At 43.2% G+C, this 21,638-nt stretch overlaps 1 long non-coding RNA gene across 1 annotated transcript; it reads left to right on the top strand.

Annotated features, from left to right (window-relative positions):
• Positions 1 to 10,743: 10,743 nt before the first annotated feature.
• LOC126994596 (uncharacterized) lies at positions 10,744 to 19,038 on the top strand. Its single transcript, XR_007749333.1, has 4 exons — positions 10,744 to 11,106; positions 12,968 to 14,019; positions 15,116 to 15,225; positions 15,971 to 19,038. It is a non-coding gene; the product is annotated as an uncharacterized LOC126994596 (long non-coding RNA).
• Positions 19,039 to 21,638: the final 2,600 nt, after the last annotated feature.

The raw sequence follows: 21,638 nt of genomic DNA, 5'->3' as shown, positions 1-21,638 counted from the left end.
ATATTATTGTATTTTTATAGTCATTAATTCATAGTTCGTCCTGCGTAAGACCATTAATACGCTTGGGGGAGGCACTATGGTAAATTTGGCGGGGTCAGCGCGTCGGTTCTTTCCTGGAATATTCGTGTATTTAAAATGTCCTTCAGCTTTACGGTTATGAGCTATATTATTGTATTTTTATAGTCATTAATTCATAGTTCGTCCGTCCGTAAGACCATTAATACACTTGGGGGAGGCACTATGGTAAATTTGGCGGGGTCAGCGCGTCGGTTCTTTCCTGGAATATTCGTGTATTTAAAATGTCCTTTAGCTTTACGGTTATGAGCTCTATTATTGTGTCTTTATAGTCATTAATTCATAGTTCGTCCCTGCGTAAGACCATTAATAAGCGTGTTTGAGATACAAATTTTGGCGGGGGTGCGAGTTGGCGCCATTCCCGGTTGGTTCTTCTCTGGAATATTCGTGTATTTCAAGTGTCCTTTAGCTTTACGGTTATGAGCTATATTATTGTATTTTTATAGTCATTAATTCATAGTTCGTCCCTGCGTAAGATCATTAATACGCTTGGGGGAGGCACTATGGTAAATTTGGCGGGGTCAGCGCGTCGGTTCTTTCCTGGAATATTCGTAAAATGTCCTTCAGCTTTACGGTTATTAGCTATATTATTGTGTTTTTATAGTCATTAATTCATAGCTCGTCCCTGCGTAAGATCATTAATACGCTTGGGGGAGGCACTATGGTAAATTTGGCGGGGTCAGACCGTCGGTTCTTTCCTGGAATATTCGTGTATTTAAAATGTTCTTTAGCTTTACGGTAATGAGCTCTATTATTGTGTTTTTATAGTCATTAATACTTAGTTCCTCCCTGCGTAAGACCATTAATAAGCGTGGTTGAGATACAAAGTTTGGCGGGGGTGCGAGTTGGCGCCATTCCCGGTTGGTTCTTCTCTGGAATATTCGTGTATTTCAATTGTCCTTTAGCTTTACGGTTATGAGCTATATTATTGTGTTTTTATAGTCATTAATTCATAGTTCGTCCCTGCGTAAGATCATTAATACACTTGGGGGAGGCACTATGGTAAATTTGGCGGGGTCAGCGCGTCGACGGTTCTTTCCTGGAATATTCGTGTATTTAAAATGTCCTTCAGCTTTACGGTAATGAGCTATATTATTGTATTTTTATAGTCATTAATTTATAGTTCGTCCCTGCGTAAGATCATTAATAAGCGTGTTTGAGATACTAAGCTTGGCGGGGAAGCGAGCCTTGGCGCCATTCCCGGGCCGACCTCCATTCCGAGCAGACGCACGGCAAGACGCTCCTTACGATGGCGCCAAATATTCACGATTATAACGCCGCAGCCCGGTTATTAGGCAATAGCACTACTTAATTAAGGTAAGATAATAGCTGGGGGGCAGAAAGGGGGCGAGGCGGTCACGTTATAAGGTTGAAGTGTGTGAGAGCGAGTGTGTGTTGCGAGGGTAAACTTAGATATTCCTGTGATAGTTTCTTTTTATTAATTTATTTCATATTTTCGAAGTCATTTATGGTTTGCAGTGTTTTTTTAATGCTTTATCGAGATTCTGGTTAACTTATTTATTTCCCTTATCACTTATTCCTTCAGTATTACCTTCATTATTACATTAATTATCCATATCTGTTACATTTTATCAGTAATTTATGGTTTTTAGTGTGATTTTATATTCCTGTAAGACAAACTAATTCTGACTGGCTTCGTTACTCATATTTCCCTTATTACTATACGGACCAAGCAAGTTTCAGGTAAGTTTTAATTTAATTTTATCCATATTATATTTCCACGCCGGTAAGTTTTGGTTTTATTAATAATTCGACGAGGTATGAAGACGCCCACCGCTTTCTCCCTCTTAGACACGTTAATTCACCTTCACAGCTCCCGGAAAGCCATAATTAATGTGTGAAAATATCAAAACTAGTCTCCAGGAAAGCCATAATTAAGTTTAAGCCTCTAAAAATGCTTGAAAATGGCTATAATATATCTGTGTGTAGCTTTCTTGAGTGATTTTGAGCGGGAAATGGGGGGCGTCCCTATTCTCTGCTCTGATTGGCTGTCCTGGGGGCCTTGCTGTGCGCTGATTGGCTGTGAGCTCCCCGCCTTTTTTTCCTGCTCTGTGATTGGTCGCGGCACCAGGTCAGCAGCTTCCCCCTCATTGCAACTTTGGCGCCAAAATCTTGCTCCCTCACACACACGCCTCTTAACCTTCAAGACTCGTAGAAAACCATAATTAAAGTGTGCAAAGACTAAAAGTAACCTCTTGGAAAGCCATAGTAAGAGTGTAAGGCTTAAACAGGCTTGGTCGCGGTGCAAAGGACGGCTTCCCTCATAAGAATCTTTGCCGCCAATTTCTCGCACCTTCACACACACGCCTCTTAACCTTCAAGACTCGTAGAAAACCATAATTAAAGTGTGCAAATACTAAAACTGACATCCCGGAAAGCCATAGTAACATTGTAAGGCTTAAAACAGGCTTGGAAATAACTATATATGCGTGTACGGACCCGACAGTTTCTCGCTCCTTCACACTCACGCCTCTAAACCTTCAAAGCTCCAAGGAAACCATAATTAAAGTGTGCAAATACTAATTCTAACCTCCCGGAAAGCCATAGTAACATTGTAAGGCTTAAAACAGGCTTGGAAATAACTATAATATATATTTGGCTTTGGCGGGAGAGGGCAGCGTCCCTATTCTGTGCCCTGATTGGCTGCCCGGAGCTTCCTGTGCGCTGATTGGCTGGGAGTCTTCGCGTCCACACAGTCATGGCCACCTGTCAACCCCACACCATGGCCCCGCTGGCTCCCACAATTTCTTGCCTCCACGAGCTTGCCAGGGACTTGTGGAGTGTAATTTGAGGTGAGACAGTGCTGTGAGTCATTATATTATTGCTGGGTCAATGATATAAGTGCGTAATAGGGCTGTGTGGCGTCCAGTGTTGAGGTGACCGCCGGGCAGTCTTGGCAGCGCCGTGATTAATATATATTTTGAGGTGAGAGACTTACACGTTGTTATTTGCATGCGTGACTAACTCTACAGCTGTGTTACTGTGCTCCTGTGTGCTGTGTTACGGCTACGTCTTGAGGTGATGGTCAGGGAGGCGTGTGACGGGTTGCAAGTGTTACGCAGTGCCAATGACTGTTTGGGTACCCTAGACTAGTGTTACGTTATTATATCGTTACCTGCAACACTATACAGCTTCGTCACGGTGATGTATGGTACTGTGTTACGTCTACGCATTAAGGTGACGGTCAGGGAGGCGTGTGACGGGTTGAAAGTGTTACGCATTGCCAGACAGTGTTTGGGTACCCTAGACGAGTGTTACGTTATCATTTCGTTACCTGCCACACTATATAGCTTCGTCACGGTGATGTATGGTACTGTGTTACGTCTACGCATTAAGGTGACGGTCAGGGAGGCGTGTGACGGGTTGAAGGTGTTACGCAGTGCCAGAAACAGTGATTTCATATCCTAGACTAGTGTTACGTTATCATTTCGTAACCTGCCACACTATATAGCTTCGTCACGGTGCTGTATGGTACTGTGTTACGTCTACGCATTGTGACGGGCGGGGAAGGCATGTGACGTGTGTTCAGGGACAGTGTTACGTATTGTGTTACCTGGCAAGCCATCTGCGTGATGGGACCGTGTCTGGGTCGCATTACAAGACATTTCCCCGCCCAAGAACACTCACAGATACTCACAGATACAGAAGATTCCCTGGAAGAGGCCTTAAGTGGCCTGTGGCTCCAGTTCAGCAGCCTGAACACTGTGTGGGCTGCGCGTGGTGACTTTGTGCTCTATATGAAAATTTTTGTTCTTGATTTTTCCAAAATTTATCGAGTTTTGCCTCAAAACTCTCTACTGAGTCAGCGTTCACTACCCACTCTGGCAAACTGTTCCAGGTATTAACCACCCGGTTGGGGAATGAAAACTTCCGAACATTCAGCCTAGCTCTTGGTTTAAAGATTTTCTTAGAGTTTCCCCGTGTGGTGCTATCTTCCCTTAAATCAAAAAGTCCCTCTGTACAATCTATATCATATTTCCTGGTTACAATTTTAAAAGTTTCAATTTGGTCTCCCCGGGATCTTCTATATGCCAGTGTGGGCAACTCAAGCTGTCTCAGTCTCTCTCCATATGGCAGCATAGGCGGATCTAGGGAGGTTTCCTGGGGGGGGCCAAAGAGGATAGGGGCGCTTTGAATTTTTGGTGAGAGAGATAGGCGAGCGAAGCGAGCCCAATCAGCTGGTTTTTGAGATTTTGAAGTATTTTATGTGCTTTTTAAAGCACCATGAGCAAGGCCTTTCAGAAAAAATCCTGTGTTTTAACAATAAGTGTTTTGCTATTTAGAAAGTTCATTTGATATTTTTTTCACAAGAAGATTGAAATAGGTAAAAAAAAAATACTTGCTAATCAAAAATATTTATAGAAGTAAACATCAATAATAGTTAATGAAAATTTAAAACATAAATAATTTTACTTGCAAGTTTTCATACTTTCAATGAGTAATTATTCCATGGATTTTACTAGTACCTGAATCCATTTGAAAATGTTATAGGATGAATGATTATGATAGTTAAACGTACAATCAATCGGTAAAATCAAAATATACTGTAGTAGTAACTAAGAATATAATGCAGGGCACCTGGCACCAAATCCCTACAGTTGGCAGCTTATATACAAATCATTCATGTACAGTTGCCCAAGGAAATTCTTCTAATCAAAGAAATATACCTTTCAATCTGGCTTTAATATACTCTTTCAAATCTGAATAAAATGATCTAATAATGGTCAGAAAAGAGATGACGAAGATTTTAGTGCTTGAAGGGGATAATAGTAGTATTCGTATTTTTTTTGTAAAATTTGCATTGAAAAATGGATAGGGTTTTGTTAAATTGTAGACTGACTAGAACTAACTTAAGGTTTCTCCTAATCAATACAACCGAACTGAGATTAAATTAAAAGCTATTCTGGACTTCTGAGCAAATGAATGTAATGAATCTCGTAACTCAACTCATAAGCAACCAGTGTTACCATGCAGTCTGCAATGAATTGGGGTCTCATGAAGACTCTACAAGGTAAATGATAATTTCCTTAAAGCAGACATGGAAAACCTACCTATTACAGCTTCTGTAGAAGGAAGACGATTGCGATGTGTTTGGAGCAGAACAAGGGCCTCCAATCTCTCTTCGGACATTGTGCTCCTGATAGCAGAGCACGTACGGTCAACCTTGCTGAACATCCTCTCTGCCTCACAAGTTGACACAGGGAGTGTGGCTAAGAGAGTTAGTAGAGTCAGCATATTGGGAAATACAGCTTCCATACCCTTACACTCATTGATTGTTGCCACTGCTGTTGTAGGTTTTTTCTCACATGATGACCAATGCCTCTGCCAAATCTTGAACTCGTCTCTTACAGAAGATTCTATTGGGTTATCTTTCATCGGTGGGCCATATTTGACAAATGCAGGTTGTACATCCTCCCATGACTTGTCACTCACAATACTAGGAATGAGAGAGCTCAGTCCAGCAGACAGTTCAGTGTGCTTACCGAACCTTTCACGAAAATCTCTGAGCACTGCATCAAGTGCTGGAATGTAGACATTAATTATGTAATATGATTTAGTGTCTACTGTGTCTTCACTGGATGCTCCTGTGCTTCGGTAAATGCATCTAGATGGAAGACGAGGTTTCTTCACTTCAACTCCCAATTTCTCTGCTGTGGCCTCAATATCTTTGAAAATCTCTGCAAACGATGTCTCACTGCTTTCACGCATAGATTGTAGCTCAGATTTTGTGGCATTCAGTAGTTTTAATGCTTGGGTGATATCACCTCCCTTTGCTTGCAGTGCGGCACATAATGGTTTCATAACTGATGATATAGCTTGGAGGCAAGCCAATGAGACTAATGTTTCTGTTCTTTCTAAGGAAGCTAGAAGACTGCTGGCTTTTGAACTGGCTTCTCTGTCTGCCCATGTCATCATCTCATGAAGTGCAGAAACTATAGTAGGTAGGCATTTCCAGAAGCGTGATACTGCAGTGTGTCTTTCAACAAATCGAGTGGTACACAGAGTTAAGAGATTGATGTTGTCACATTCACTTTCTTCTCCATGTTTCTTGAGCAAAGCAACACGTTTGGCACTGCTGTTAAAATGGTTAATCACAGCTGCCATTATGCCATGTGCATTTCTGATTGTGGTAACTGTTAAACACTTTGAGCAAGAGAGGTTGGTTGCATGGGAGACACAGTGAAAATAATCGGCGTACGGGGCTGATTCCTTCACAATCATAGCTGCACCAGATACCATGCTTGACAGTGCAGCTGCTCCATCATAACCTTGCCCAACACAGCGTTTGACATCCAAGGTTGCTTTGTTCATTTCAGAGAGTATTATTTTGCCAAGAGTGACTCCATCTAACTTCACTTCATTTCCATCAACTGGACTTGAAACATCTGTTGTCCTTTCAAAGGCGTCCACCACAGCAAAAGGATCCTCTTGCACTACATAATTTCCATCAGCATTACATTTTACATACCGTGCCACAACAACCATTTGCTCTCTTGTCTGACGATCTGTTGACTCATCCACCAGTATGCTCCAAAACTCAGCAGAGTTGACATCACGGATAATATCCTCCTTGAGAAGGCTGCACATTGTAGTGAGTAACTGATTTTGTGTTGTCTTGCTGATGTATGTTGGCAGCTTATGGATGTTACAGTTTCTGATGTGTTGTTCAAAAGCCTTATCTCCAGCATCTATCCTATACCTCAACAAGTGTCTAAAGTTTCCATCATTTTCTGGGTTTATCACATTACCATTCTGTAACATCACCCCCTAGTGAGCCTTTTTTTTAATGGAACATAATATTTTCCTATTGATCAATGCCAAGGAATATTATGTATTCCAATTTAAATTTTAATTATTTGGTCTCCTAGGGGCGCCACCATAGCTCCTAAGGGCGCCACCATAGCTCCTGGGGGGGGGCCATGGCCCCCATGGCCCCCCCCCAAATCCGCCAGTGTATGGCAGGTCTTTCAGGCAAGGCACCAGCTTCGTTGCTCTTCGCTGCACGTTCTCCACAGCCTCAACATCCTTCACCAGGTGTGGACTCCATACCTGGTTGGCATATTCTAAATGGGGTCTTACCAATGCAGTGTAGAGTGTCTTGAATACTGCAGGGCCAAGGTGAATAAAAGTTCTTATCAGCCCCACAATCTTATTCGCCTTGTTAATTTTTTCGGCCAGGTGGTCTGAGAACATGAGCTTGTTATCAATGACCACACCTATGTCCTTTTCTACCCTGGTCTTATTGATTTTACTGTACATATTATAAACTTTGTCCTCAATTTCTGATTGCCCAATCCTCATGTGTTTACTTTTGTCTGGGTGAAAATTCATGAGCCATTTTTCTGTCCATCCTTTGAGCTCATCTAGGTCCTCTTGCAGCTTGTCACAATCTTCCCTTTCCTTTATCTTTCTAAAAATCTTAGTGTCGTCTGCATACAGGAACACTTGGCTGTCATGTTTGACTGAATCCGGCAGGTCATTTATAAACATTACAAATAGCAAAGGACCCAGCACCGAGCCCTGTGGCACTCCACTTGTCACGTCCTTCCATGCTGATGCCTCGCCATTGACCAGGACCCTCTGCTTCCGACCAGTCAAAAAACTATGAATCCATCTGAGCACCTTGCCTTCCACTCTATAGCTGGAGACTTTCTTCATTAATCTCTTATGTGGGACTCTGTCAAAGGCCTTCATGAAATCCAGGTAAACCACATCCACAGCCAGCCCCTCGTCAAGAGCCTCAGTCCATGCATCAAGCACTTTGATAAGTTGCAGCACCGTCGATCTGCCCGAGATGAAGCCAAATTGCTTATTACTAAAGAGATTGTTCATTTTCATGTGTGCAATAATTTCCTCTCTCAAAAGTGACTCCATCATCTTGCAGAATATACTAGTAAGGCTGACCGGCCTATAGTTGCCTGGATCACATTTATTCCCCTTTTTAAAAATGGCTGTGATGTGAGCTACCCTCCAGTCTTCTGGTACCACACCATCCTGCAATGAACTGCTGTATAGTATCCTCAAAGGCTCCAGCAGTGTCTCCTTCAATTCCTTTATGATCCTAGGGTGTATCCCGTCAGGTCCAGGTGACTTGTTTCTTTTAAGGTTTTCTATTACCTTCCTTATTTTATCCTGTGTTATTTCCACATTATCAAATCTTGGGGCCTCTTTGATGTCAGCTACTGGTAAGTTTCCATCAGGTTCATTAATAAAACCCCCAGCAAACTGTTCAGATAATATATCTGCCTTTTCTGTATCACTTGTTGCTTTTTCAATTTTCTCCTCATCCTTATATAAGTCTCCAATCCGTGATTTGGTTCTTGTCTTGGACATCACATATTTCCAGAAGATTTTGGGGTTCTCTTTAATATTCTTCGCTATTTCTCTTTCTTTGAGTTTCACAGCATTTCTTGTTTGGTGTCTAACCTGATTGTTTATTCTTCTGTACTCCTTCTCAATATCCACTGCCATAGTTGTGTTGTTTTCCTGTCTTTTTTTCTTTAGCATTTCCCATAACTGTTGTTTTCTCTTTATTTTTGACCACAGCTTGTCACTCATTGGCAATGACTCGTTTGTTCTTTTCCTCATCTTTTCTATATCTCCAATATGTTTCTTAGGTACACACAATACCACAACAACCTGCAATTTGTTAATAAATATCTTCCATATGTAATCGACGGTTATTTCCTGTGACAAAACTCTTCCCAATCTATATTGAGACGATTTTTCATAAGTTGATAGTCTGCCTTCTCGTACATGTACACTTGTCTCTTACTTCTGTCCTCTAGTTCGTGTGTGGCTACAGCAAAAGTAATGCAAGCATGGTCACTTTTTCCAAGCGGTGTATCTAACACAATATCATCTACTATTGAGTCATCATTGCTGAATATCAAATCAAGTGTATTGCCTGTGTTGCCTCCTCTTATCCGTGTTACGTCCTCAACATGTTGGGTGAAAAAACAATCACGTACCTTTTCAACAAACAGTGTGCTAAATTCTGTTGCTCCAGTTTCTGTGGTGTAGTTGTTCCATTTGACTTGAGGAAGATTAAAGTCCCCTATTAATACTTTATATTGCACGCTGCTATCACTTACTTCCTTCATCAGCTGGAGCAAACTATTGTTATTGTCCATGTCACTGTTTGGACTTCTATAGACAGACATAATCAATAATTTTGCACCACAGCATACCATTTCAATGCCACAGTATTCATTATAATTGACCTTCAATTCAACTGTATTATATTTCATGCCCTTCTTGATATATATAATTAAGCCCCTCCCTATTTCATTGTGTAAATTTTGTTCAATGATATCATATCCTTCCAGAGAGTATTCGGCAGTAGTTCTGTCATACCTGTAGTGTTTTGGTTTAACTTCTTGGAGGGCTATTACCTGAGGTGTTCTCTCCATTTTCCTGTCTGCATTTTAATTCAAGCCTCTTATCTAAACTAAAAATATCTACGTTACTAAACATAATGAGAATATCCTTAATGTCTACTGAACTTAGAGTACTAATGTCCTTTGGTAGTTTATTTAGGCCGTGTTTGAGGAGGCTGAGTTCTCGGTCTCCGCTGGATTTTGGTGTCCCCTTACTTTCACAATCCTTCTGTGCCATGGTGGCCCAACCACTATATGTTTCCCTTTCCCTGCAGTGTACAGGTTTTTTGCCTCATTCCATAAGGCTGCCTCGTGATCTCTCTCTCTCTTAGTAAGGTCATGGGTAACCCTCACTGATTTATACAAAGGGCTGGCACGCAAGTTTTTGATGTTTTTGAATAAAGTTTTCTTAGCTTCAGTGTCTGTTTGTTTCACAAGAAGAGGCCGAGGTTTGGCACTAGATGTTCCCAATCTGAACACACATATTTGCCAAGGCTTTTGTAGGAGTTGTGGGCATTTCCAGGGATAGTTTTATGACCCTGGTGGTAGTCTGACCCTTCTTCTGTACCAGGAACCTATAGAACCTGATGGATCCCCTCTTTGTCCTTTAGAAATAGCTGATGTGATATGGCAAAGTGTCTTGTAATACCAGCCTATAACTCTTATTCTCCTTCTTCCACAGTTGCCCTGACACAACATGTAAGGGGCAGAAACAGAAGATTACAGCACCCAATACCTACCACGACATGCTACTGCACACAATACTAGCACAGCCATACCAAGAAAACAAGGTGGACATTTTAGAACTATTGTTATGTAAAGAAGCAATAAGACTGTGAAGTCAAGAAAGACCTGATCAGAAGAATGGGGAAGAAGAGAAGAAGAAAAGAAAACTGACCTCTTTTACAATACACAGGTTACTGGACCCCTCCCTTTTACACAGACTACTACTACTACTGCTACTACTACTACTACTACTACTACCATATTGCAGCTTTAATCAAGAAACTTGAAACATGCATAAACAGAAGGAAGGAAATTAAATATATGCAAGAATTTTGGAAGAATCGCTTAAAATCTGAGAAGAGACAGCAGCACTCAACCAGGCACAAGAAAATCAAGAAGTGGAGGCTCCGAACTGCACTGAACTGAACTGTAAACTTTATCAGAAGGGAGGATATTAAATATACTCAAGAATTTTAGAAGAATCGCTTAAAAATCAGAGAAGAGGCAGCACTCAAGCACAAGAAGACCATTTAGAGGGCAAAGGCAACCCTCCGAACAGAACTGGAAACAAACAGAAGGGAGGAAATTAAATATACTCAAGACTTTTAGAAGAATCGCTAAAAATTGGAGAAGAAAAGGCAGCACAACCAAGCACAAGAAGACCATTTAGAGGGGCAAAGGCAACCCTCCGAACAGAACTGGAAACAAACAGAAGGGAGGAAATTAAATATACTCAAGACTTTTGGAAGAATCGCTTAAAATTCAGCCAGGCACAAGAAGACCATTTAGAGGGGCCGCTGCAAAGGCACTCCCTCCGAACTACACTGCACTGAACTGACCTGGTTACGGCGCCTGTACAAGTGACCCGGGATGGAGTATTGGCGGCAGGGCAGCTCTACGAAAGGTGTGTATGTGATTTTACCTGCTGTATGGGTGTATGATAGAAAGCAAAGGTTTTCAGTACTATTATGTCAACTAGGTACTATTATTGTATGAACTGGGTACTATATTTACTATGTGCCATTACTGTTCTGTCAACTAGGTAGGTTTTCTTATATACTAACAAGGTTTTCACTTTTATCAACCAGGTATTTGATTAACTGTTACCAAGGTTTTCTTTACTAATATATTGCAAGGTTTTCATTTGTAATATATTTCCTCTTCCTTCCCTTCCTTCTCTTCCCTTGTTCCTCCTTCTCTTAGTATTTTCCTCTCCCTTCTTTTCTTCCATTCTCTACATTCCTCCTCTTTCTTTCTACCCTTATTTTGTTATTTTCTTCCTTCTCTTCCTTTCCCGTCCTTTTCTTCTCCTTTCCCTTCCTTTCCCTTCCTTTTCTCTTCCTTTCCCTTCTTTTTCTTCTCTTCCTTTCCCTTCCTTTTCTTCTCCTTTCCCTTCCTTTTCTTCTCTTCCTTTCCCTTCCTTTTCTTCCTTTCCCTTCCTTTTCTTCTCTTCCTTTCCCTTCCTTTTCTTCTCCTTTCCCTTCCTTCTCTTCCTTTCCCTTCCTTTTCTTCTCTTCCTTTCCCTTCCTTTTCTTCTCTTCCTTTCCCTTCCTTTTCTTCTCTTCCTTTCCCTTCCTTTTCTTCTCCTTTCCAGTCCTTTTCTCTTCCTTTCCTTTCCTTTTCTTCTCTTCCTTTCCCTTCCTTTTCTTCTCCTTTCCCTTCCTTTTCTTCCTTTCCCTTCCTTTTCTCTTCCTTTCCCTTCCTTTTCTTCTCTTCCTTTCCTTCCTTTTCTTCTCTTCCTTTCCTTCCTTTTCTTCTCTTCTTCCTTTCCTTCCTTCTTCTCTTCCTTTCCCTTCCTTTTCTTCTCTTCCTTTCCCTTCCTTTTCTTCTCTTCCTTTCCCTTCCTTTTCTTCTCTTCCTTTCCCTTCCTTTTCTTCTCTTCCTTTCCCTTCCTTTTCTTCTCTTCCTTTCCCTTCCTTTTCTTCTCCTTTCCCTTCCTTTCCCTTTCTTCTCTTCCCTCCCTCCTCCTCCTCCTCCTCCTCCTCCTCCTCCTTCTCCTCCTCCTCCCTTCAAACATATTCTCAGTCTTCTGTACCTATATATTTGCAAGGTTTTCATTTAATATTTCAGCCAGGTATTTTGTTCTTTGCAAATTTATCACCAAGATTTACTTATAAATTACAAGGTTTTCATTAATATATCAACTAGGTATGTTGCTGCTGCCTTAAACATGCTGTAGTATTGCCTCAGCAGAATATCAAGTCCAATGGAGTTATTTCTATGTCTATATACAAAAGATTATTATTATTATTATATCCCAGTAAGGAGGTATAAGTGATGGGATTAGTTTCCCTTACCTCAGCTGACACTCCTGGGTCAAGTGTCGTAGGGTGGGTGAAGCGACATGCCCCCCTGCGTATGCCATTATTGATTGGTTGATTGAGTGTGCTGGGATTCTTGTGTACTGTTTTGTGATGCCGGTGATAGTTTTTCAAGACCTCTGCATCTGGAACGGAGACTCATGAAAACCTGTAATCTCTTTGTTTTTTTGGAAATATTTAATTGTAATGGAAACCTGCTTTGTTTAACCCGCTGGTGGTAGCTGCGGGGAACATGTTTCTTAAAGGCCACTCCCTCTAAGCAAGAAAAATGAGAAAAATATCATCACTCATGCAAACCATTTCACAATATACATCAACTTATTTGTGATCAGTTTATGCATCATCTATTTTTGGGGGTTTATATCATGGCAAAAATTTCACCGTTCGCTGGTACCAGGTTAATGATATGTACCTTGGTGTGACCACTTCCTTCCCTCTCCTCAGCTGCTGTGGGAGTGCTGCCCTCCACAGCAAGCAAGGGGCTGCCCTGCCCAGACCACAGCAAGAGGAGGAAGAGCTCTGCATTACTAAGTTAAGTACCTCACTATGACATTCTGAGGGTTTGGCCTCATTTTTGCCTTCTATTTAAAACTTTTTACTTTCTAATGAACCTTAATCTTTTTCTCAGCCTGCCTCCTCCTCCTCCTCCTTCAACTTCCTTTACCTCCTTGTGTGAATCTGTCCGTCCCGAGATCCGGCGAGACCATCCCGACGTCGTAACACCCGTTTGGGAGTGGGGGGACTCATGAAGCTGGGGGCGGCAGCCCTAAGGTGGGGAGGGTTGCGCCGACACCTCCACTCCGTTTCGGCGGAATGTGGCTGGCTAGGGTGGCCTGAACCACTGTCTGGGTTGTTTGTCGTTCAGTCGGATTGAGGATCTGCCTCCCTTGAGGTGCACATGTCATAGTGGTGGCAGAAGAGTGAGTGAGTGAAGCTGATGTCATCCCGACGTCGTAACACCGTTGGGCGGGGCGGGGCTCTCATGTCAAGTCTCCCCGCGGTGCACATGTCACAGAGGTGCAAACAGCATGGCCTTCTTTCCTATCTTTTCCCCCTCCTCCTCCTCCACCCCCTCCCCCACACACACCTCCTGCTGTTATATCGTCACCCTCATAAAGTAATTGCCTAAGTCATTTTTCAGTGATTTCCATTTTTGTTAAGTTGTCTTAGATATTCAGGGTTTGAGTGTTCTAGAATTGCCTTTTTATTTCTGCCTAAATCTTAAGCCAAATGAGATGATGACGTTCTCTTCTTGAAAAATAGAAAATAACGACTTGGGCGGTTTCTTTACGAAGGTGGCGAGATTGTAATAGGTTTTGCACCCTCTATTTAGGGATGTGCACTAATTTTTGTCTCTTCTCTTCCCCTCCTCCTCCCCTGGCTGGCCGGGGAACGGAGGAGGAGCACTAGGACGAGGAGGTGAAGGGAGGCGGAGGGAGAGACGACTCGAGCACAGGGAGGCAAGAGACAAGAAGCAGAGACGCAGGAACAGAAAGGTGAGCTCTATCTCTTTATCCTGGATTTTTACCATTCATATTTAATTTACTTGTGACACTTTTAACCCGGCCACTGCGATTGGCATGGATTTGGCCTTCACTGGTAGCCTGGTAACATGCACTCCCAGGTCTCTCTCTGGCTCTGTGGTGGATAGTGGAGTGTTTCCCATGTGGTATTGGTGTGCTGGATATCCCTTCACTGGTAGCCTGGTAACATACACTCCCAGGTCTTTCTCTGGCTCTGTGGTGGATAGTGGAGTGTTTCCCATGTGGTATTGGTGTGCTGGATATCCCTTCACTGGTAGCCTGGTAACATACACTCCCAGGTCTTTCTCTGGCTCTGTGGTGGATAGTGGAGTGTTTCCCATGTGGTATTGGTGTGCTGGATATCCCTTCACTGGTAGCCTGGTAACATACACTCCCAGGTCTTTCTCTGGCTCTGTGGTGGATAGTGGAGTGTTTCCCATGTGGTATTGGTGTGCTGGATATCCCTTCACTGGTAGCCTGGTAACATACACTCCCAGGTCTTTCTCTGCCTCTGTGGTGGATAGTGGAGTGTTTCCCATGTGGTATTGGTGTGCTGGATATCCCTTCACTGGTAGCCTGGTAACATACACTCCCAGGTCTTTCTCTGGCTCTGTGGTGGATAGTGGAGTGTTTCCATGTGGTATTGGTGTGCTGGATATCCCTTCACTGGTAGCCTGGTAACATACACTCCCAGGTCTCTCTCTGGCTCTGTGGTGGATAGTGGAGTGTTTCCCATGTGGTATTGGTGTGCTGGATATCCCTTCACTGGTAGCCCGGTAACATACACTCCCAGGCTCTTCGCTGCTACTCGGTGAAGCCACAAATTTATCCCGTCGCTGCTACTGGTTTAATGATCCTGTGGTAGCTTGACCCTTCTTCTGTGCCATGAACCTAATAAAACACTCATTAGAGCATCGCTGATCTCTTTTTAACATTTGGAAATAGTTAATGAGAGAGGTGGGAGCATCTCTGAACACCAACTTCTGTCTCACTCATCCTGGATAATCACAAACTCATGTAGACTCAGAAAATGTAACCTTCATTAGACTAACAACAGAGTTTCTTCCAGGCAGCCAGATGGTCGATGCTGTGAAGAGGAGGAAGATGACTGCAGGAGGCGGTGTGTGTGTGTGTTGGGGAAGGAGACAACAGTACCATCCTCACACACAGCGGGTTAAGGTACCGACTGATTTCTTTCGTTGCAATCAAAACTTTTTCATATGGATTATTATGGGTAGAGGTCTCATAGTGCTGTTGGACATGAATTCATTTAGCGTGAAGTCTTCTGCAAGTGTAAACCTTTCTAATTACAGACATATTTTAACCTGGTAGCAGCGACGGGCCAAATTTGTGGCTTTACCGTGTAGCAGCGACGGGCCAAATTTGTGCCATGATTTAAACCCCCCAAAATAGATGATACATAATCTGATCACAAATACTTTGATATATATATTATGAAATGGTTTGTGTGAGGGGTGATTTTTTCTCATTTTTCTCGCTTATAGGGACCATTAAGAAACATGATCCCCGCTGCTACTGGGTTAAGATTAACATAACATTTTGGCGCCCAAGCTTGCATATATTTGACTAGGCTTTCATGGGACTCCTGTGCCTTTCCACAGGTAGCTTTAAGACCCTGGTGGCAGTTTGACCCTTTTCAGTTTGCAGAAAATGTAAACCTTTCTCTGATTAACAAATTTTGGGGCATACTTAAATAAACCATTTCAGCACTTAAGCTCACATATTTGACAAGGGATTTCTGTGTCTTTCCACGGGTAGTTTTATGACCCTCGTGGTAGAGGTAGACGACCCTTCTTTTGTACCATGAACGTAGAAAACACATTCACTGGAACTCAGTTGATCTCCTTTTTGGTGTTTTTGAAATAGTTGATGTGGAAGCGACTGACAGTACCATTTTTTCCAGGCCTGCAAGAGAGCCTAGTCAATGAAGAGGAAAAGAAGACAAGAATAAAGAATAAAGAAGACAAGAAGAAAGAAGAGAGGCAAAACAGGAGGAGGGGATTTTTTTTCTGTCTATACCTGAAGTGTGATGAATTTACTAAGGGTATATTTAAGCCTGATATAACGTACTTTAAGGTATATTTAATGGTACAAGTGTGTAGCCTACTTTTGCCTGGAGTTGGAGACGGTAAAATGCTCTCCGACTCCTTTATTGTGGTGCTGTGTGGTTTGTTTACTGTGGTGCGATGTGGGTCATTTACTGTGGTGCGGTGTGGCTCGTTAACTGAGGTGAGGTATGGTTCGTTTATTGTGGTGCGGTATGGTTCGTTTACTGTGGTGCGGTGTGGCTTGTTAATTAAGGTGAGGTGTGGTCCATTTATTGTGGTGCGGTGTGGTTCGTTAATTAAGGTGAGGTATGGTTCGTTTATTGTAGTGCGATGTGGTTCGTTTACTGTGGTGGGGTGTGGCTCGTTAATTAAGGTGAGGTGTGGTTCATTTATTGTGGTGCGATGTGGCGTTGCGGACTTTAATTTCCCTACCACTGCACCAGATAAGGGTAAGGGGGAGGGGGTGGAGTCAAATTTTTTTATATCCGACTTCACACCCGTGTTAGAGTGTAAGAGTATTGATGGAATATATTTAAGGTGCTGGGGGATACTGTGGTGCTCTCGTCGCGGCAACCCATTCTGCTTCTACATATTAACCCGTACTGCTAACGCATAGCAACTCGTGTTTTTTTCCGCTGTTGCAACGACCCATTCTGCTGCATGACGCATAGCAACTCGTGTTTTTTCCGCTGCCGCAACGACCTGTTCTGCTGCATGACGCATAGCAACCCGTGTTTTTTCCGCTGTTGCAACGACCCGTACTGCTAACGCATAATGACCTGTGCTGCTTCTGCTATTGTAACAACTCTTACTGCAATAACTTACTGCTGCTTCCATTTAAAAATGTATAAACGCATAAACCCGCTGTGTTGCCAACTTGTCAACAACCCAACTAATGAATTTTCTGATCAAAGATCAAAGAGAGGATTAGGCCTTCAGGGGACACCTCTTAAATAAAAACGCGCCTGGGACTTTTACCTCAGAGGTGGTGTGGAAAAAAAGTCCAGTCACGAAAATAAGTATCTTATACTCCATGAAAGTGTCTCAGTCTTATGAGAACACAAAGGCTGAGAGGGCTCAAACATTCTGTTGTTTCCCGCATATGCTCCCACGTTAACAGTAAGGGTACTAAATTCCGATCTCTATACAAAACAACCAAATATACATAATAACGACAGAAAGTTAAATAAAATGTTTGCCTGCATTACCCGTCAGCAGCGTAGACGTAACAAGGGTTGAAAAAATGACTTATTTATTACAGCCGCTGGCCAACGCCTTGACCCCAGAGGCTTTGTGTTTGTCTCCGCGTCCTCCGCACTACACTGCACAGAATCTGGCGAGCCTGGGTTGTGACAGCTATTTCCCAAAGCCTCCAAGGATACCAGTCAGGCTTATGAGTGTTTTTCGTGTTGTTGGGGAAGCTCGCAAATCTACACCTGGAAATACTACTACCAACACAACCCATATGAAAGCCTTTCCTAAAACATAAAACCTCTACCAGTGCCTTACCAGAAAGAACCAAAGCTTACCAAATACCCAAAAATCTCTACTATTTGTGGTTGACTCAAGGTATTGAATTTTCACTTATTTTTTTACACTGAATTTAGTGTCCCTTATATGTCTTGTTGGGTCTGTTATTTGTTCTATATATAAGGTATTGAATTTGCACTTATTTTTTATAATGACGTTAGTGTCCCTCATATGTCGTGTCATTGAGGGAGTGTTTGGGTCTATTATTTGTTCTATATATAAGGTATTGAATTTCCACTGATTTTTTATGTTACTGTCCCTCATATGTTGTGTCATTGAGGGAGTGTTTGGGTCTATCATTTTTGTTTTGATGCCCCTTTTATGGATCTAAATAATGACATCCACCTTTAAATAAATGTATGTGTCTGTGGTCATCCCAAAGCTGAAGGTTGGTATCTACTCCACTGTTTTTCATGTTTTCTCGGACAGTTCATATTATTAGCAAATGTTTTTACCCGTCCGCTGTGATTGGCACGAATTTCGCCTTCACTGGTAACCTGGTAACATGTACTCCCAGATCATTCTCTGCCTCTGTGGTGGATAGTGGAGTGTTTCCCATGTGGTATTGGTGTGCTGGATATCCCTTCACTGGTAGCCTGGTAACATATGTACTCCCAGATCATTCTTTGTCTCTGTGGTGGATAGTGGAGTGCTTCCCACGTGGTACTGGTGTGGTGGATATCCCCTCCCAAGGTGCAGGACTATATTTTTCTTCACTGAATTGTAGCAGCCACTTTTTGCTCCACTCCTGTAGCTTGGTGATGTCTTCTTGTAGGAAATCCACAGTGAAGGGTTTAAGCAAATGAGGTTTTACCCTCCCATGACCAGTGTACAGAAGGGACCCTGTAGTTGTTTGAAGGAATATTACCGGATTGATTAACTAGATGGTACATATTAGATTAGGGCAAAATGTGAGAATGGGGGCAGGAGACTGGCTTCAACTAGAGGGTATAATACAGAATGACCTTGTAGTTGTTTGAAGGAATATTACTGGACTTGGGAGAGAGGGTGGAGGGAGGAGGAAAAATATTGATAATAGACGATAATGGGAAAGTGATACAGTGATGATGGTGTTGATGGTGGTCAATGTAATAGTGATCCTTTATATGGTGATGAAGGGGAAGGTGATAGGTACTGGTGATGATGGTAATGGTGATGTTATAGTGATGGAGGGATACTTGAAATGAGGCAGTGCTGGTGATGCGTTATAATGATGGAGGGAGGGATGTGGCAGGTGGCTGGATGAGAGGGGAAGGGGAGGTGAGGGGAAGAGGAGGAAGCGTGGGGGGTGAATGGGTAAGAAGGGAGAAGGGAGGGGATGGGGGCAGGAGATGAATACATAGGAAGAACAGACACCAGAAGACCTATCAGTCTATGGCGAGGGTGTCTGTTTACTACCGCTACTAGTAATCTACGTGTGGTAGGACAGGACAGAAAAGATGAAGGGTGGAGAGGGGTTGAGGGGTGCGAGGGCTGGCTGGGCTCTTCCCATTGTGTGGCCCCTCTTGACAGACTGTGTGTGTGTGTGTGTGTGTGTGTGTGTGTGTGTGTGTGTGTGTGTGTGTGTGTGTGTGTGTGTGTGTTACTATTATCTATTAAATCATTGCATTTATTTTTTCAATCCATCTTATTCTTCCTTTTCTTTTCTTTCTCGTTCTTCTATTTATTTATTTATATTTGGGTCAAGCCTTTGGTCACCTCAATTACTCGATCGTTCATACGGAATTAAAAAGGATTTGATCGGACACACCTGGCCACGAGAGAGAGAGAGAGAGAGAGAGAGAGTAATCCCCTCTCCGTAGCACCTGTCGGGGTCAAGCCTTTGGTCACCTCATTTACTCGATCGTTCATACGGAATTAAAAAGGATTTGATCGGACACACCTGGCCACGAGAGAGAGAGAGATTGACAGCCTAGGAAAACACACACACACACACACACACACACACACACACCTCTCTCCTTCCTTCCTCCTCCCCTCTTCCTCCCTTTCCTCCTCCCTTTCCTCCTCCTCCTAACCCCCTCCTCTGAGTAAGCAATATATGACTTACGAATGATTATGGCATTGGGTAATCACCTCCTCCCCCTTCCCTCCTTCACCTCTCCCCTTCACTTTCCTTCCCCTTCTCACACGAACCGTTCACAGCCCCTCACTTCTCCCTATACACACACACACACACACACACACGCACAGTACACGTAAGACTGATAGATATAACACATCCTCACGTGGGTTCAAGGGTTAGATATGAGGCGTTTAAGGGATAAGTCACTCTATTAGCTTATGTCAATCTTCGGAAATAAAAAAAGAAACAAAAAAAAGGAGCCCCGGTCAGTGCTGCCCCCTGTGAGCAAACACGCCTGGTATGCCATTCATTCAGCAGGGGACGAGGTGAGAATTCAAAGCCCAAGTCGTGTTTTTTCGCCGTGCATTCAGGCTAATTTCGGGCTATTTCTGGGCGTCCGGGGCGTGGTACATTGCTTTTCCTGTAGCCACAAGGAACGTACAGGTATAGGACAGTACGTGGAGGTGTTTCCATAGCCACAGACAGTATATAAAGCGATTATTCAACGTCTATATTGCCTACTCTCAGCCGCCAAGAAGTCCCTCCCAACGTACTCCGTGAACTCCCGTACGTGTGCTTGGGCGGTGTGTGGGCGTTTTGGGTGTGATACATTAGATTTCTAGCACTAATGAGGAAGCTGTAGGTATAATATTGTACGTGGAGGTCTTCCCATCGCCATAGACAGCTCATAAAAGGGGTAAATCAGCGTATATACAGCCTCCCCTCCCGCCAGAAGCCCCGCCCAGCGAACCCTGTGAACTCCCGTGTGCATGGGCTGTGTGTGGGCGTTTTGGGTGTGATACATTAGATTTCTAGCACTAATGAGGAAGCTGTAGGTATAATATTGTACGTGGAGGTCTTCTCATGGCCATAAACAGCTCATAAAGGGTAAATCAGCGTATATACAGCCTCCCCTCCCCGCCCAGCGCACCCGTGAACTCCCGTGTGTGTGGGCGTTTGGGCGTGATACATTAGTTTTCCATCACTGTTAAGGAAGCTGCAGGTATAATATTGTACGTGGAGGTCTTCCCATCGCCATAAACAGCTCATAAAGGGTAAATCAGCGTATATACAGCCTAGCTCCCCTCCCCGCCCAGCGCACCCGTGAACTCCCGTGTGTGTGGGCGTTTGGGCGTGATACATTAGTTTTCCATCACTGTTAAGGAAGCTGCAGGTATAATATTGTACGTGGAGGTCTTCCCATCGCCATAGACAGCTCATAAAAGGATAAATCAGCGTAAATACAGCCTCCCCTCCCCGCCCACCGTCTCCCCGCAGCCAGTCCAATACACTTCCAGTCAGGCCTTCCCAGTACATCGTATCACCCGGCTTCTGGCTGAACACAATCACACCCACGTCAGTTACCGTACCCAAGCAAACACTGTGCATGAAGCCTAACTGTTGGTGTAGGTTATACGAGCGGAAAGGATTGATCTGAGCTCCTAAACGTCATTTTATTGTTGTGTCTGAAGGAGTTGTCGTATAGCTGGCATCGCCCTCCCTGGCCCGCTAGATTCAACTAAGGCCCGTTCTCCCTTTTTAGGGGGTAAATCCTTCATCATCAACTAAGGCCGCCTCTCTTTTCCTTCATTTCTTACGTTATAGGCGTGATACATTTGTTCTCCAGCAGTCGTAAGGAAGGTACAGGCATAGGACAGTAGGTGGAGGTCTTCCCATGGCCGTAGACAGCTTATAAAGTGATAAATAAACATTTATACAGCCAGATCGAATAGGCAGGGAGGGGGGTGGGGTCGCACTCTTCGGCAGGGACAATCTAAGTGTGTCATTAACAACTTAATCAAGGAAGATAGGCGTCAAGATATAGGAATGTGTGTAATTGGGGATTTCAATGATAGGAACATAGAGTGGGATACTTTATCCGGAGACCAAGAGGCACAGGATTTGTTAGATGTGATACAGGATAGTTT

This window comes from Eriocheir sinensis, unplaced genomic scaffold (assembly GCF_024679095.1).
Source record: "Eriocheir sinensis breed Jianghai 21 unplaced genomic scaffold, ASM2467909v1 Scaffold828, whole genome shotgun sequence".
In the NCBI taxonomy this organism is placed as follows: Eukaryota; Metazoa; Arthropoda; class Malacostraca; order Decapoda; family Varunidae; genus Eriocheir; species Eriocheir sinensis.
This window is presented reverse-complemented; position numbering and strand designations above follow the sequence as displayed.